The sequence below is a fragment of the Calypte anna genome, chromosome 7 (assembly GCF_003957555.1).
Source record: "Calypte anna isolate BGI_N300 chromosome 7, bCalAnn1_v1.p, whole genome shotgun sequence".
Lineage (NCBI taxonomy): Eukaryota > Metazoa > Chordata > Aves > Apodiformes > Trochilidae > Calypte > Calypte anna.
In genome coordinates, this window is record NC_044253.1 from 12,630,236 (window position 1) to 12,649,173 (window position 18,938).

Sequence of the window (18,938 nt, forward strand, 5' to 3'; positions counted from 1 at the left end):
ACTCCCTCATTATGCATTTCTTTTCACTTTCTTTTCTGTTTTATTTTCTGTCTTTAACATATAAGCACCATATTACTACAAATATTGTTTTGGTTTTTTTATTCTATGAACCAAATTTATATAATAATATATTAATTACATTAACTCTTCAGAGTGTCACTATGGCATCTACCTACTGATCACATGGGGAATGAAGGCAGATAGCATTTATCTTTCACAAACATGTACTGTTACCATGCCCGTAATCCCCACTGCTTGAAGAACTGACATTCCTAAAATGTTTTCTTTCTGTGCTGGATCAACACAACAAGGCTTCAACAGAGCTATTAAAGAACAGTGACTAGTAATGAGATTACTAAAGTAGGCAGGACACATTGAGGTTTTCACTGAAAGTAGGATCTTAAATAAAGTTATTATGTAAAATAGCATGATGACTACTTAAGCATAAAGGGTGGCTTGTTTCCTATTATCTTCAGTAATAGATGAAGCAAGTCATTCATATATATATATGTATATGTATATATAAAACTCTCTAAAAATTCAAGGCCCGTATTTTGTCAGAATTCTTCTCAAATGCATCTTCCATTCTCATTCAGATTATTCAGATATCAGAATTAGTATTATTAACAATTTCTGATTTCCTCAAGCTGTCTCATTCTTCAAATATATTAGCTGAATCATTGCCGAAATGAATTCCCTGCATGTGAACTGAATGCTCACATATTTCACCTCTACTGGTTTGGATCAAGACACACAGATCACAAAGCTTTCTTTCTACTCCCCAGCTGGAAGAGAACACCTAGGCAAATTATATTGTCAAGCCCTGTTTTTCACAAATATTACCTGATGCTTGATCAAAATTTTCAGCTTCTCAAGCATTATTAGCCTTACATTTGATGGGTTAATAATAGGAACTAAGGATAAAAAGCTACACAAGTGAAGAGTCACAGAAGAATTTTCAATTATTTGCATTGCTTTCATGGGCTTGGTTTCAAAGTCTATGAAAGTCACAGAATTGTCTTCTTTGGCCACTTTCCTTACATAGGCACATCTTCATAAAAATCTTGGAGCTGACCACAGCCTTATGCTGCTTGTCTCTCACAGACCAAAAATACTACATAATACAAAGCGTTGTATAAGGCTGTCTAACAGACAGCTGTGTCAATGTCCAGGTTTAATGGGAGCAAACCACAGTAATACTATTTTTTTAATTCCCTCTCCCAAGCCTCTTTTTATTTTATGCCTACATACATAATCTCAGGGCCATTTATTCTTTCCTATACTGAATAACACTAGCAAACAGGTAAGATGGTAAGGATTAAAAAAAAATTATGTATGTCCCATCAGCATAAACAAGTATGTGGACTGTACTCAGAAAAGCTATAAAGCTGCTGGAGCATACTATTACCTGAACACTGTTACTAATAATTTAAACATCTTTTCAAGGATCACACCTCTTTATGTAGCAATTTATTCAGGGGTGACACAGCATATAGTTCAAAACTGCACTTCTAAGCAGATATTTCTTAAGTTGCAACTGCTCTTTTGTGCTTCAGGCTACATTTTCATGTACTCATGACAGCGTAACAAGCAGTTTATCTTCTGCTTTCTGTGGGGCAATAACTTCACTGTACTCCATTAATTAAAGCTATGGGTATTACTAAGTGGAACTGCTGTCGAGAGTATGAAAAAGTGTTGCTACATTGGAAGGATAGAGTTTTAAACATGCTCTTTAGTTTTTTGTGGAGATCTGTTTGCATGTATGTTTTAAAGTTCAGGATTACTGTAAACTAAATATATTCAGCTGGTATCTGAAGTAATAGCTGAACAAGAAAGACTAAAGAAAGTCCTAAGCAAGGAAAACTTGTGAAAGTATTTCAGCTGCTTACTTGATTAAAACATAATACTCCAACATTAAATAGAGAACAATTATTTAAATCATGTAAGGAGTTCCTTCAACTTTAAAATTAAGTCTGGTTTGATGATTAAAACACAAGACAAGGAACCACAAGACATAAACACTATTTTCAGCATTAACACTGACTCACTGTGTGATATTAAGCAGGTCACTTAATTTAACTGTCTCACTCTGTCTCACCTGTAAAATGAAGGAACCTACCTCACAAGTTCTTTGTGAGATTAATTAAATATTTGCTGCACACCTAACATTTCTTCAATGTAAGGTGATGGAAAATTTATCATTAAACATATATAGATTACAAGAGCAGAGTTGGGTGGGTTTTTTATAGAGGAAATTCACATATCTTTCATATTTGATTTATTTTTAAGCACGACTACAAAATAATTAACTAAAGGAAAAACTGTGGGTGAAGCCCTTGAAAATAGTTAATAAATTGGAAAAATAATAAAAAAACCCAACATAGGCACAGACTAGACAGACCAAACTATAACTAAGAATAAAAACACATTGGTTTTCTTTAATCGAGCACAGTAAGGTGCTAAAAATGTCTCTCTCTCATGATGTATAAGCACATTTACATCTAGTGGAAGTGAGGCAGCAGATTTAAATCTGAAGAAAAAAAGTAACAATGTTTGTTTAAAACTACACATTTTTTACTGAACTTATTGCCACATCACGTTGTTGGAACCAAGATCTCAGTGAATGCAAGAAATAAACATCTGTAAGTGTGAATATCCCCTGTGATATTTTATGAAGTGAAAGAGTTAAAAACCCCTCATGTTGCACAGTACAAGTCACCTAATATATGATAGCCTGTGAAATATATCTTCCTGTGAGGCTTTTCAACAGCTGATGACTCTGGACTCACACCTGTATCAGAAGCTCCTTGTATAGGTTGTTATCAGAGGCAGAACCCTGAAGCAGGTGGAGTAATGGTTGCTGCTAATACAGCAATCTGTGCTACCAAGCAGCATGAGTGCATTTGTAGCATTTTTCAACTCTTAGCATCAATGTGTTTTAGAAAGTGGCAGGTTTGTTCTGCCATCAAATTAACTGCATCAGCAACAGAGGAAGGTCCAGCAAGTGAAGAGGAATTTTTACCTCACAATGCAGTTCAGTAGATAACAAAAAGCAATTATTTTTACTAGCATGCTGTTACCCTATCGATGAACTGATCAAAACCACAGTAAGCAAAGAAAAAATGTATAAAGTAGTGTGATCAATGACATACTCAAAAGTTATGTGTTTCTGTACAGTTGCTTGCCTCACTAGAGACTGTTTGGGGAAAGGACACAACTTGCACTTTTCTGAAGCCAGTTATTATCATCCTAAATACGCACAAAAATATCACTGCTGCTTTCTGTTGGTTCCCTTCAAAACAGAAGGGGCTTTTTCATAAAACATGATCATAAATCTTTTACAGCTTTGGAATTAAGTTTTACCAGGGCAACACGCATAGGAAAACTCAGTTTCTATCCTTTTAACTGCAACTTCTACTATATCATCTGGTACATGGGATGCAAGACAATTATTTACTTTCATGGTAACATTTTCTATGAATTGCAGATGATCACAGTACATTTTTTATGTACTATAAATATAACTATATACATATATTTAATATAGTTAGCAAGCTTCTAAATTAGCATTGCAGACATCTAAACAAACCTTAGGCCCTCCACCAAAAATGTCAGAGCCTTGAGCTTGATGTTTACAGAGCTTAAAGACTGAGAAGTGCAAAAGTAACAAGCACTACAACACAGGCTAGGTAGTTACACTAAAAGGATCAGTGACTCACTGCTAATGTTTACTTGGCCTGTATGCTTTAGGGATGAGTAAAGATTAGTACAGAAAACTAGTTCTTTCATTCTCCTTTTATTTGTTTATTTCTAACTAGTACTACTGCATTCATTAGTCAAGAAAGATTAAGAATAAACAAGAGAGGTGCTTGTCATCCAGCATTAATACAATGCCATGGGCTTGTGTATACATTTTAGCAGCCAATTTTTCCTGTCTCTCCACAGCAAATGGGTACAATGCCTCAATCTATCTTGGCCCTTTCCTACACCCATCCCACAACTTTAATCCAATCTCTGCACCCTGAGAGCCTCTGGCACTGCTACTGTCCCTTTTCTCACCTCAGCTTGGCCAGGAATCTCTCTCCTCTCTTTCCTCCAGTGATGGAAAAACAGAGCAAGTTCTCCTTCCACATGTCCTTGTGTCCCTAACTGCACACACATATAAATGCACAGAGAAGTGATCTTTCTCCAATGCAACTTCACAAGTTAGATAAATTGTTTTCTTTCTTAACTGATACTCACCTTGCTTAAAGAGTTGTTTGTCCTGGAGCAGCAGTAGTTTCCTAAGGAGAGACAGGAGGACAGGGCAGAAGCAGCTCCACTACACCATTACAGAGCAATTCACAGGATGACTGTAGCTGCACTCCTCCTGGTGCCCCAGAGAGCTGCAAGAAAAGGGAAGGGCTCAGGATATGATATCATGCACTCATTCTGAAAACAAGGAAACCATTGTAGATGATTGGAAAAGTAACAGCTTCATAATTCCTGAATGGCCATTAACAGAATATTACTTCTCTGCTTCACCTTCCCTACCTTGTCTAGTGAAAAGTTTCAATAAATACAAATTACAAACTTAGAGAACAATGTTTACATCTTTACTAAGACTAGCCTAAGAGATGTATGACAGCTGTGCCACCTCAGAGCATTTCTTAGTGTTTCCTGGCATTGTTTGTTGTCTGTGTGTGTCAGACCCTAAGCTGTGAGCTTGTAACCAGGTCTGTTCAGAGAAATAGATCAGCCCCCAGCATAGCCACAGTTGGGTGTATGTAAGCAGGAATGACCCATGGCAGTAGCCTGAGTGGTTTATTACATTTTTCAGTGAAAGCAAACTCTTCTAAAGCACCTAAGTGAGGTCAGAAACCAACTGGTATTTTCTAAAGCAATGTAAGCAAACAGGCTTGTAAATCTAATGGAAAGCCAGTGTGATTTTGTGAAGATTTACTGGGGTAAGTTTTATTCCTTAGATGTCTTTCTAACTGCAAGCCTGTTTTAAAAGGCCCAATTACAGGGCTATATTATTATGAATTTATTTCCCAGCTCATCATTCGAAACTTTTACAAAATTAATAAACATTTGAAGCAAAGCAGACATCCTAACTCAGAACAATTGTTCTTAACCTGAATTTAGCTTTTGAGTTTGCTGTTTTATTTCAGATCCCAAGAAACACCTGTGTTTCTGGAAGCTTATCTGCTCTTTCCGGCTTTATCAACCCATCTAATAAGACACTAATTTTTTCTCAAGTTGTCAGGATAGTTTTGTTTCTGTTATAATCCCATAAAACTCTCAGATGAAAATTTACAACAGCCTTCAAGCACGTAACGTTTTATGCTGTTTGGAATTCCTAAATTCTCTGTCATGGCAGTCATTGTGCTTGCCTATCAGATTTCTTTTTTGTGTTAAAAATTTCCAGTGTTTTTTTTTTTCTATGTAATTTCCAAACTCAGCATTAAGGCCACCCATGGGTGATATATTAGAGTTTGCCATCATTTCCAAGCTTCTGTACTGGCTTTTGGTTTAATGGCTTGGATTCTGGGGAAGTTTATCATATTAAAGCAGTTTAGTGATTGGCCATTTTATGTTTCAGTATTTATCAATACCCATCTACTGAGCTGTACAACAGGCTGTTGCTCTTGCAGCTCTATTGTTCAAACAGAAATATTTTGCTGCCAGATTTCTTGTTCTATTTGTGCCCTTTGTTAGTGTTAGACTTTCCATTTCAGGAACTTGTTCTATTTAAGAGGATAGTGTGAGAACAATACTTTATGATATAATATTTATTAAATAGATGCTGGTATTATCAGTATTTGTTCAGCCAGTGGTGATGTATCTCCTAAATGAACTAGAAGTACTAGTAAAATAACTTGGAACACAGAACCATTTTCTTCATAAAGACTGTAGGGTTATTCCTAACTACCTGGACTTCTGAATCAGGGATTAATCGCCTTTAGTTCTTTTGTGTAGTACAGGACAGAGGCATCTCAAAATGGGAAAAGATAAATTGTGAGGTTGAGGAGTCTGAATTACAAAGAGTGTGAATTAAGATCACAAATACATTCACTTCTGTAGAGTTTGGGAAGTCCTTTCTCAAAAACTGGGATACAGTTTACAATTTTATTTCTGTTTCTCTGCTTTCACCTTGGTTTCTACTATCACTATAAAACAAACATTGGTGATCACCTGGACTGGAAATCCTCTATAACAGCACAGAATTATCACAGCTCTGGGTTTGATTTAGGTGTTTCATGGAATCACACACAGGAACACAATCTATACTCTTAAATATTCACTGGATGAAGTAGCTGGAGCTGCTGCTTGCATGCAATGAAGGAAGCAGGGGTATCTCTGATCTCTTCCTGCTCCTCTCAGTCCTCCTAAAAAAAGATAACTTGCAGCAGCTGGGTCATTGGTCTGAGGAGGTCTCACTGACTGCATTGTGCACCTAATCTCAATTTGCAGGAAATAAAACTAATGGTATCTTGGAATATTCCATCTGAGGATATTCTGAAGATAACATACATTAGTAACCAGGCCTTGAGTCCAGACAGATGGAGCAAGCCCAGACTAACCACAGGCATGTTGGTGTTAATTCTCTTCTTGGTGCTCTGATGATTTTAACATCCATCTGACTTCATCATGAATTACTGCAGTGGAAGCAAGATGAAAAGCAGACTAATTGTGCACAGCTCTGTTTTGGTTTGTTGTATTCCTTTTTCTTATTGCCAGAACACCAGCTTTTTCTTAGATTCTTATGTGTTGCTTCCTCTTCCTATTTTCCTTCAAGTTACAATTATGGAACTATGAAATAATTTCATTAGAAAGAACCACTGGGGATCATCTTCCCCTTTACATCCTCAAAACAGGACTATCTTCAAAGTCAGGTCAGATTGATTAGTGCCTTGTCTGGTCCTGGTGTGAATATCTCCAAGGATGGACATTACAGTCTCACTGGGCATCCTGTTTAAGGGTTTTACCACCATCCCTGTGAAGTCCGTACAAAGTATAAATCATGTTCCTCTGCACATATGTAAGGATGGGATGCATCACCATATTAACATAAAGCATCTGGTTGTAAGCCTGGATGGGGAAGTTGTTTGGAGCTTAGGAAAGAAGTGGGAGGGAAATACAATATGGGCAAATGAGGAAAAGCCAAGATTTTAGTTTTACAGAAGAGAGTAGGAAAGATGGGTGTGCAGGAGTGAAAGAGAACAAGGCAGGGTGGGAAAAAAAACAAAGGGCTGTTTCCCAGGTCAGGCAAGGTTGTGTGTGGGAGGATAAGTTGGATGATGAGGAGGCAGCAGGACCATTACTAAAATGGACACCACCTCCAGATTTGGGTACCTCTAACATCCCTAAATAAATCTTCAACAGTGTGCCATAGCTAATAATATCTTGCTGGTTCTGGCATGAAATTGGGTACAGGAGCTTGCAGACCATTTGGCTTTCCTAGATTCCTTGTGAAATTTCAGATGGACACTACAGATTTAAGGCAGTGCAGGTTTTTTTGTCTGCTACCATTCTGTTCCAGAGAAAGTTGCATTTTTGTAGAAAGCAGTACAGGTCCTGCATTATATAAAAATAGACAAGCCATGATATCCACACTGAAGTTTGTTTATAGATAACTCCAGTTTTGATCACAAGTATTTCTCTCAGAGGTCTCTGGACTAAAAGAGTCTTTAAAAATATATGCAAAGACTGTTCTTCATGACAATACCGAGGAGAGGAGAAGTTATTGCAAGTTTTAGTAGTGAGAATTAAGAGGTATAAAACATTTTCCAGCATTATAAAAGGTAAAAACGGAAGTTGGAGAATAACTATTTTCCTTTGATGATTATATAATTGCTCAGGAAAAATTGGTGTGACTATTAAAATTGCTCTCAGGTGTTCAAGAGCAACAGTATAAGTAATTGCATTTTGCAGCAGAAGAAAGCAAAGGGGAATATGAATATGTGAGGAGAGGGGGGAAAATCTATAAGAAATGTGAGATGAATTTATGTTCCTAAGAATTAAATTTAAGTGACTCAGAATAAGAAATCACATTTAGTGATGTAAACATATTAACTGATGAGCTCTCACAATCCTGTTCTGAAGTCAAGAAGGATTATGCTTTGTTTTGACAGATGGAGAAACACAGACAGAAAAGGTTAAGTTCTTACCAGGATCCTTGCCAGCTTCTTTCAAAGTAATTTCCAAGGAAGATCTTCCCCTGCAGAAACTTTGTAGCTACAGACATCTCTCCAAGTTTCCCTCTTTTACTGTGGGAGAACAGATCACAGGTGTTGAAGCTACTGGCCTGGCCTTTTTTGGATCTCTGGATCATAATCTGAACAGATAACAAGCAAAAGCAACCTTTTCTATATGATGACTCACTTTGCCAGAGGAAAATTAGTCAATGGAAATTTGTGTCTGCCTGTACTAGTTAGTAAATACGTTCTCATCCCTGCACAAGGCCAGAGGCAAAGAGCTAGCACAGCAGGAGTGGAAGGCTGAGTTGAGTTGTCATCGATTTCTTGCTGTTGGCACTCCAGCATCAACAGAAGTAAGAGCAGAGGAGTCCTAGGCTGATTTCCAGCAGTGTAACAGACCTTACGTTTGAAGGATGTCAGGTGCTGAGTCTCAGCTCTCCCATTTACCCTTTGTGCTCACAATCTGTACAGGGCACACTGCAACCTTCCCCCGACACACACGCTCTTCTCACTCATCTTGGGTCAGTACAGGACTGCAAACTTTTCTCAGACCTTTTCAGAGGGGAAATTATTCAGTCTAAAGCTCACGTAACTTAAGATTCATTTAGTACTGCTCTACTAATCAGTAAAGTGGTAATGTGGTAACCAGAACCTTGTAGTGGCAAAGGTAAGTAGAGATTTAAGAAGTCATTACCTTCTCATTCAATAAACATTTATTACAGTGCCAACCTGCTTCTTTTTCTTTGTTCTGGTAGCTGTCCACAGTTTGCATCAAGGTACTTCATACGATCAGGTGTTCTTGTCTTTGCCATTCTTCCCCACAAGTGTCTGAAATAGAGAGATTTGATTATTTGCCAGCTAAAACAAGTTCAGTTCATTTTCCCTAATATTGGCAAATGCCCTTTGAATGTTTTTAGCAACAGGGGTTTTGTATATGTGTTCACATCCTAAATACAGCCTTCATTATAAGTCAAAATTTTCTCTAAAATGAACCACTGTTGAAACAAATCTGAAAACTGGGACAACAGTAGAACAACAATATAACTTTGTGCCTGTTAGTGCACTGAACACTGGGAGTTTAGAACTTGCAACCTCTATAGCATAAAGGCTGCCAACACCTTTCTCTAAAGAAATATTTTCATTAATTTTAATCATACAGGGACTATTTTATATATACCCAGTATGTTCATTAATTTTAGGCTTTAATAAAGTTCCTGCTTCTAGTGGAAATTGATGAAACAACAAACTCTGGAAATTCAACTTCAGCTTGAACCACTGGACCCAATTGCCATGTCTGAAGCTCCTACTGCAGTCAGATAAATTACCTGTTCCTATGTCTTTTTAAGGGCACACATATGGGCTGAGAATCCCTCTCTGAACCTTAGCATAGGATAATGACCCAGAACTGGTGTGTCAGAATCGGAGAAACCTTTGCTTGCTTATTTGTGTTTTTCTTAGTTTCATTGAGGCCTACAAACTTGCAGCATAGCCTGTTCAGAGATAAAAAGAAAGATAAAATAAAATTGATTAGCAAAGGATTTTTTTTATCATCACTTCTCACCCTTAAAAAAAAAATCTCCTGAGTTATACATCTTTGCAAAATCACAAGTGATTTGTCTTTTCTCAGTCTTATCTCACTCCTGTGGCTTCCAGGTTTTATCAGCATCTCAGGTGAGACAGAACACCTCCTGTTGTTCTCTCCAGGTTATCTATCTTAATATTTGGCAATGATTTGCTCTCATTTGCAGAGAAGCCTCCCACTTTATATATAGACTGCTTCCCTCAGTCATATGCTCCAGCCAAAATACTCCAGCTCTGTCAGGATAAACCAAATTATTTGTTTCGTGAGGTTAGGACAGGAGTGAGAGACATTTAGAGATGACAGCTCTTGGATGCCTGATGTTGCTCTCTCAATTCTAGTTATTCCAGGAGAGTTCAAGCACTGTCCCTGGTCTGAGCAGTGCAATAGACTGACATACTCCTTGTAGACCCTCTGTGTGGACTAGGAAGACAGAATGGCAAACCTAATAGAAGCACAGGCTCACCATACAAAAAAAAAGCTTATAAATTGATGCAGATATTTTTGCTTCTATAATGTACATCTTATCTTTTGTAATAAAAGCTATTGTTATGCCGTGTAGGTTAGGGTATGAACAAAGGAGACAGGGGAAGTCATGACTCAGAGTGGGTTGCTAAAGAAACTCATCATTTAAATATTAAAATAGGGAAAATATTGCAGGGAAAGGGAAGTTATCCATCTAACTTCACCTCACAGTTATTCTTAGTCATTGTAAGTTTTCAGGTATGACCTGATCTGATTAATTATATCTTGAATACATAAAATAAATGTGTTCATTTGGGTGAAGAAAAAAAATGTATAGGGTTGTGTTGCGTGACTTGTCCCTGCTTCTTATCAGTCTGTCCTGTACCACAGGCTTCTTCTAATCAACAGGGATATTATGTCCTCCTGAAAAGAGGTAGCAAATACATTTTAACCTGTGTAAGTTTTAAAGTAGGCTCATTGTTCCACAAGAAGGTAGAAACACAACAATATCATTCGTGCCAGATTATTCAACTCAGGTAATTGAATATATTCGAATCACACTTCAACCACTGAGAGTGTCTTTAAGTCTGGTCTAATTTTCACTGAATTGTCTGTTTTGCACAGCAGTACAACTTTTAAACAGAACATCTTCATTTGCTATATTCTATGGAGCCACAAGGTGTCCCTCGTTCCTACAGAAAGCTCCAGATATGAGAAAATCCATGACTAATAATAAGTTGGAAGTCAAGCAGTGTAGAAGCGTGTTTGTGTTCACAGCATGCAGGGTTTTCCTGTAATACATACCAGTCCTTTGAATCATACAATCCAAAACACTCATGTGCCAAACACACAACAAGCCTCATTGTGTTTGGACAAAGTGTACATAAAGCATATAGAAAAATCAGATGAGGCTGAAGAGAACAGATGGAGATGGCATTGAGCAAGTAGGCTACAAATCAATGCATCACTAAGTAATGCTCACCACATTCCCAACTATTCATTGACTACAGCATTTTCCATATATCTATATGTTCATACAGACATTTTTTGCTATTTATGAAGTTAAATGACAGTCTTTCTTGGCAGTCAGACTGGATGTGACTGTAGAGCATACATTTGACTGTAGGATAGGTAGAGTACAGGTGGAGCATTACCAGTACATGTATTTAGATAATTACAGAACATCTGGGGAATGGTCACTTCAGTATCAAACTGTGAACGTTGGCAATGGGAAACAGACATGATACCAGTAAAGACATTTGGCTTACGGTGGTAATAGTGAAAGCAAAGTCAAACACTGCTCTGAGGGAAACAAAACGCTTCACTAAGTAAATAGTGTCAGGAAGCTGCCTGCAACTGCCTACAAGTTCTACGACTCCCTTTTCCCTTCCTGCACTCTATCTGCCTTTAGCAAATTTCCTCTGTGCACACAGACCTGACCCCTGTTAGTTAATTTATACAATCAGCACTTTCAAATAACCTGCCACAGAAAGTGCTGAATCTCTAACTCTGTTTTGGAAACTCTTCCTCAGATTAGTACTCACTTCCTTGGTATTTTAAATCCATGGAATAGGAAGGGAAAGGTCACATCTAAAGCAAAAAATAGAGAAACCCTTCTTCCAGATTAGTTTTGCTTTTCAAGTCACATGAGTGGTGATAAACTACATCTGTATAAGAAACAGGACCCCGGCGACCTTTTTGCCTGACCAAAATGTTCATGGCAGAAGGTCACAGTATTTCTTTTCCCAGTTGTTTTGAGATTGTCACTTGACTGAAAGACACAGAATTTCATTAGTACTTAAATACCAGATCATGGTGCATGATCTCCATATTAGTTAGGCTTTTAATGACTGATTATTTTAGGGCAAGCATAAGTATCTACATGCCATTATGAGTCTTGTCCCACTTCACAAAAGATGAAGAGAAAAAAATTATGCAGTTCTCAATAATGTATTTGTTTGTCCAAGACACTCTCAAAGCACAGAAAGGTGAGAATGTGAAAACTAAAAACTACACAATATGTTTGTGGTCTTCTCTACTTGAGGCCATGAGACTCTGGTTCTCTCTCCCACCTGTCCTCAGTTTGGTTCCACTGGAATGAGTGAGTGTTGGAGAGGTGGTGCATACACTGCAACCATTTCTGGCTCTTCAATTATTACACCATCTAGTACTGCTCAGATAATAGTTAATGATAATTTTGCAATTAATATAATGTGTACTGGTGACCAGCTTCCATTAGGCCATCTACCAATGACACCAGAGATGGTCAAATCCAAAGCCCACTAATGATCAGTGTGAGATTTTCATTGTTTTGAGAGGGATTTTTATCAGATTGTTATTTCCACTGAAAAATCATTTTCAGGCTAATAAATCTTACAGTTCCATATAATCCCTAGTGTTCTTTCTAATGCTCTCACCATTTACCTAACATATTGTGAACATATTTTTCTTTTCATAGGGTAATACGTAGATTACACAGAATCTCCTTTCCCATCCTGCTTACTCTCATTGTGGGTCATTTTTCTAATAGGAAACTGACAACTAAGAAATGGAGAGAACAGGATGACCTATTGAACTGATTTCATTCCACAGCATTTCATTGCACTGATGGGAAGATGGCTGCCTCAGTTCAGCATTCCAGGAACAAAAAACCAGACGTTTCTTGGCTACATTTAACAGATGTTATTTTAAAATGCAGATCTCAAGAGTTTATGTATTTCCAAAGCATCTAAAGAATGGGAAGGGGGAAATTTCTTGCAAGTTTTCAAGTAGTGCCAAGCATGCCTTTTTTCTTTCTTTTTTTTCCCCCTCTTTATTTTTTCCAAATGAATTTCTTCAGTTTAGCATTCCTGTGGCTGAAGCACACACCAGAACATGCATTGGTGCCTACATGCCTTAGATAATCAGATTGGGTAGATTAACACTGCCACAAACTTAGCATGTGACCTTGGGCAAATAATTTGATTTCCCTGGATCTCAGTTCTCCACTTGTGCTACCTAGAGCTTGTAAGCTTTCCATAAGTGTCTCTCTCAACTACCAGTACCTACAATAACTAGTGCAAAGAAACCACAAATAAGAATATAGCCCTGGGATATTACCATAAAAGAGACTTTAAAAATTAACTACCAGTTATTCAGTAAATGGTGACAGTAACTAAAAGAAAGTGGGAGGAGACACAGGTTCTTTATGGGATAATTGCAGACTATGCTGTCAACTGTGGATGCTCAGCGTAAAGTGGAAGAACAGAAGGATAGAAGTGTAAGAAGACAATAGTTTCCATCCTATTCTCTGAGCAGATTCAGACTGTCGTGGATTCAGATTGCTGTGCTGTTCAGCCATAATTGCCAATTCTTAATTTAGAGCAACTTCTAAGTGACCAGATTATGCCAGAGCCTTGATGACTGTCAGAATAAGCCAAAGCCAGGGAGGGCAGGAAAGGTGTTCCAAAGCACTCTTACCCTTAGCCTGCCAGGTTTGCCTCTATACATTTAGCACACATACAGGAACCCTTCTGTCAAGCATCACAGAATTAGTGTGATATTATTCTCACGTTACAATTAGACAGCTGAAGTGACAGCATACAAGTGACAATCAAAAATATACATTTAAGATCCCAAGTCCATGGAACTGTGCATTTCCCAAGAATAAGCTTTAGCCCATATTTACACAATTTTCCTCTTCCAGTTATGCGAAGTAAATCCTAAGAGCTTGCTGAGCTAAAACACCCCCAGCACTTCCTTTCCCTGGCTGAAACCAGGGACAGGCTACCAGCCCCAACACAAAATGCCTCAGCTAAACTGATTACTAGCTCTCTTGTTTGTTGGGGTGGAAGTGAAACTGGGGACGATGACTTTGCTGAAAGAGTTCTGGAACTCACCAGACATTCCTAATATTCAGAGTATTCTGCAGATTTGACCTTAGGGGAACTGAAGCTCTTTACAGGGGAGACAAGTGCCACCATCTATACCAACAGAAAAGGAGCAGAAGCACAAATTTAATGAAGACAGCTCTCTGGTGCTCAAATGTATTGGCAGATATTTCCTGCTATCAGTGCATACACTGCACTGACACATAACACATGTACAGTACTTTAAGGCAAATGTGTTATTTTTATTAAAGGGTTATTTTGGTTATTATTCTCTTTCAGTAGAGAGCTGAGAAAATCACTGCTTTTTAAAACGGAAATGTAATTCAAAATTGATTTCTTATCAGAAAACTATGTACTTTCTGAAAAAATGCTACTTTTGCAGAATGATTATTCTATGTGTAAGTAATTCAGCCCTTTTCCAAATATTTTAAATTAAAACTATAATATTAGGGATTAGAAATTATTGAAACATTCTCCAAACATTTTAAATATATAGACTAGAAACTTTAAAACAAAGACTTCAAATGTGGACTTTTGGAATGAAGATTTCTTGTGTCTTTATAGAATAGTATGTATAGTGTAATAACCTTAAGGATAGAAACAGTGACATGTAAAAATGCACTAAGGTCAATTATTAGAATTTAGTGTAGCTTGTAACTACACAAAAGAATTGAAGATGGGTGCTCTTGGTCTTTTGTGGTCACAGCCTCTACATCTGCTCCTTGTGTTCAAGTTTCACAAATTGTTCAACACTTTAGTGAGGTGGTGGCGTCACCATCCCTGGAGGTACTCAAGAACCATGTAGATGAGGTACTAAAGGACATGCTCTAGTGGGATGGTGATTATTTTTTTTTTTTAATTTATTTTCTGGGTTGATGGTTGGACATGGTGATATTAGAGGTCTTTTCCAACTGTGGCAAATGTGTGATTCTGTGATAGAACTAATAGCCAAAATTATGTGTCATGTTCTTCTCCCAGTTACCCTGGCACGCCTCTGAATTACACTGAATACCTTCCTTGAAGCAACTCCAAATTTATGACGGTATAAAGATGTGATCTAGGTTCTCTTTCTTTAAAAGCTGTCTTTTGCAGCCAAATAAAATGCCATACAGCTACTCACTGTGTGGCCCAAGAGTGCCATCCAGCGGTGATTCCCAAATCTGGATTCGCCAAAGACAACCCAGGAGAAGTGGGTAGTAACCTCCTGAAACTGGTTTCAGATGAATACTTAGATACCCAGACATTAGTCTGACTACTCATATCTCTGAGCTGTGAAGAATAGGCCCTGAATTTTGGTCGTCCACTTCCTGGGTAAATAGTTTACCTGCTCTAGTATATAAGAAAAATCTCTTTTTTAGAGGGAAAAGGCACAGATGCATTTGTGAAGACTTGGTCTCCCTGGCATCCATTAGAAGGGGTTTGAAGATTACTTCTTTACTTAAGATGTTCTGGGGACTCATGTAGGATAACACATAGTTTTTAGCTTCTGATTAAGTTGAGATAGGAGTGATAGCCTATCCCTTTTGAACTGATGCAGATCTGGGCTCTCACAGAGAGGCTCTATACGGCAGAGTAGCTCATGTAAAACCCAAATAAGGTGGCTTGGGAATACAGGCATGATGCAATGTTGAACACAGCTCACAGGGGTTTTTCACCATCTCTATTTTAGATTTAAGAGCTCAAGTTCTGTACTAACACCTCCCCTCCTCTCCCAACCCCCCCTTTGTTTTTGTTTTTTTTCTTTTTCTACTTGTCCTGTAGCAAATAAAATAAATTCTGGTTAAAACCCTGTGTATTCCATGCAGATTTTACTGATCTACCTTGTTCCCTGTCTCCCTCTCTTTCCTACCTGCAATGTTTTTCTTTGCAGTTAACTGTATCTTTTTGCAATTGAGATGCATATGAGTGATTATGAACTAATCGTGGATTTGTTTGGCCTGACTTCCCACAGATTAAATCATTTTGTACGATGTTCCACATTCAACTTACTTCTAAAGAGAAATTAAATTATCAAGGGTTGTGGGATCACCATTGCAGGTGGTACTTGCCAAGTAGATACTTACCATCCCAATGAGCAGTTCTTTCTGCAACGGTCTCCCTAGGAAATGTAGAAACAGGAGAAAAGATACTTTTATTTCTAGGTAAATTCTATTCTGTTGCATCTCTTGCACTTATATGTGAGATGAGATAATGAAGATTCAGCTTGCTCATATGAGAAATACAACAGTGGAGTTTCTCCCCCTAATATCTGCAAGAGACCAGAGAGCTGCATACAAAGAAAATTATATTTTTCCATTATTTATTCCCATATTAACTACTTCCCATATTATTCCATTCAGGAATTATCAGGAATAAACTAAAATGGTACAAGATAAATTCTTTTACCTCGAACTGGCCTAGTCCAAGCAATCATTTCCAAAATTAACTTAAATATTAAAGGGTATAGAAAAGAGGTATGACACAGACATTCTCCCTTGAAGAAGAAATACCTAATGCTAAAAATGAGAGCTATTCCTCAGAACTAAAATTAATACAATTTGAGCTATTAATTTAGCATGGCACAATTGCTTTGAGACCATGGAAGTAAATCACCTCTTTGCGTATTTTGTAGCAATATTCAGATTATAGGTATTCAGTACCATGAAACAAAGGGTCATTTATGTTTCTTAGCTCCATAGCAGATAAGCCACAACAATAAATCCTCAGATATTTCCTTTAACTTTCTCTGATTTCTTTTCTGCTAATGAAAAACATGCTGCAATCCAAAATCCAGTGAAAATTTAAGAAAAACCCTTCAAGTCGCCCACTTCAGAACAAAGCAGAAAAAGCTTATTACTGGAAACACAGATACTATTCAGTGTCATTAGGATTGATGCTGTTTCCTTGCATTTGTGCTGTAAAATGGGACAAACCTTTTGCCAGTCTTCTTTCAGGTGAGCTGCCTTCTCCCAGGTAAGATCTTTTTGCTGGCTTCTCTGCACAGGTAGTGCTACCTTATCTTCTTGGAATGCAAGTGCTCTGCCATTGCAAAAGGCTGAAGCAGGCAGTTGCAGTGACAGGATTAATAGTGACTTGTTTTTCAAGCAAAGCTTTAGAGCAAAGGTGGAATACAGAGAAAATAACAGTTTAAATTTTCTGAAACTTTTGAACCTTGTTAGTTAGGAAATAAATAAAAATTTTGGCTGCAGGGGGGGGGGGGGGGGGGCATATCTAAATTTAGTGAAGCAGTGATAATTCTCAGATTGATTGGACAAGAAATGAAAGGACAATTGGCACAATCCCATCCATCCAGGGTGCAGCCCTCAAAGGATGAGCCAAAAGGAAGTGCCCCTGCAGATACTTAAGGATCTGCCACCTCTTTTTTCTACTGTGGAGAATACAATGATGGAAATAATTAGTTAATCTTTTGTTTTAAAAAAGCTTTTGGGCTAAGGGCTAAAAATAAACACTGATTCATTCCTTGTCAGGGAAGTTTCTCCTGTCAATTATCACATTGTTACTGCTGTTTTTAATCTAGTCAGATGGTGAGATTGGCAATCCCTTCTGCAGGGGCTTCTGGGTGTTATTTTGTAGAGAATCTTGCTTGAAGGACTGATTACTGCTTTTATGGGAGCCAGTGGGAGTTTGGCCACAGTCCTTCAACGCATGTTAATTTGAGGGACTTCCAAATGTTAGCTAATGATCTCAGAGTTCTTTTTATGAAAAATGTGTGGGTTTGTTTTGGGGTTTGGGTTTGGTTTGTTGGTTGTTTTTTTTGTTGTTGTTGTTGTTGGTTGGTTTTGGTTTTTTTTTATTCTTAATTCCTAGCAAAAGGCAATTAAAAGGGTCTGCGGAAAGTTCTGTGCTGTGGTTCAGGACTGGCCTCCAAGAACACCTAAAGTCCTAGCACAAAAAATTCAGAATCATATACTGCTACCATACTTGGATAAACTATACATAATATATTACAACTGAAGATATGAATGTTCATGAAGATATCATGAAGATATGATACAGTCCAGGCCACATGCTTTGCATTGCTATGGACTGGGTGTATCAATTGGCCTCCACTTACAATAATTTGAAGAAAACAGTCATATTCTTTCTATTTTAGGAGCAATACTAAAGGAAAAGTAGCCTCCACCCCGGAGCAGGAAAACATGTCAACATGGGAAACAGAGGCACGTGTGGGTGGGGGAGTTTCATTCCTGACTGTTTTATGAAGCCTAACGTAGCTGTAAGGGAGAAACAGAGGAAAAAAGCACCGGAGCCCGCGGAAGCTGATGCAGATGAGTGGAAAGCCAAGGACACAAGTCCAAGCAAGTAGTGGGGCTGTAGCCTTGAAGAGAGCATAGAGAGGAACCTTAGGGCTAAATGGTGACTTAGAGGGGTTTGGAACTGAGTGCAGAAACAACCAGCTGCTCTCCAACCTAAAAAATAAATAAATAAATAAATAAATATAATTAAAAACAAACAAACAAACCAAAAAAGTTTCTTTCCACCTGCGTTCAGGCCAGAGATGAGATTTTATACATTCCTCGTGAATAACAGGGCTACGGCAGGCAAAGGAACCAGGGCACATCGTCGCATCCTTCCTCCCGGCGATGTGAGCAGCCCGCAGGCCCTCACTGCCGCCCAGCGCAGCCTCCGGCACCGCCCGCTCCTCCCAACCCTGCCCGGGGACCCCACGGGCGTCAGGGTCCGCTCCTGCTCCGGTCGCGGCGGGGCCGCTCCACCCTCCCAGCTCCTCCCGAAGCCTGTCCCCCCCCGAGGGACGAGCAGCGGCGGGGCGGGCAGGCGGGCGGCAGCGTTCCGAGCCGCCTCCACACCCCCTGCGCGCCTCAGCCGCCGCCGCGCAGGGGC

General features: G+C 38.5%; 1 protein-coding gene across 1 annotated transcript in view; it reads right to left on the minus strand.

Moving 5' to 3' along the window:
• Positions 1–4,316, minus strand: part of RALB (RAS like proto-oncogene B) — a 46,591-nt gene extending 42,275 nt beyond the window's left edge. Inside the window, exon 1 of the mRNA XM_030454005.1 lies at positions 4,243–4,316. The gene's annotated coding sequence lies outside the window, so the exon portion shown is untranslated. The remainder of the gene's footprint in view (positions 1–4,242) is intronic.
• Between the last annotated feature and the right edge of the window lie 14,622 nt (positions 4,317–18,938).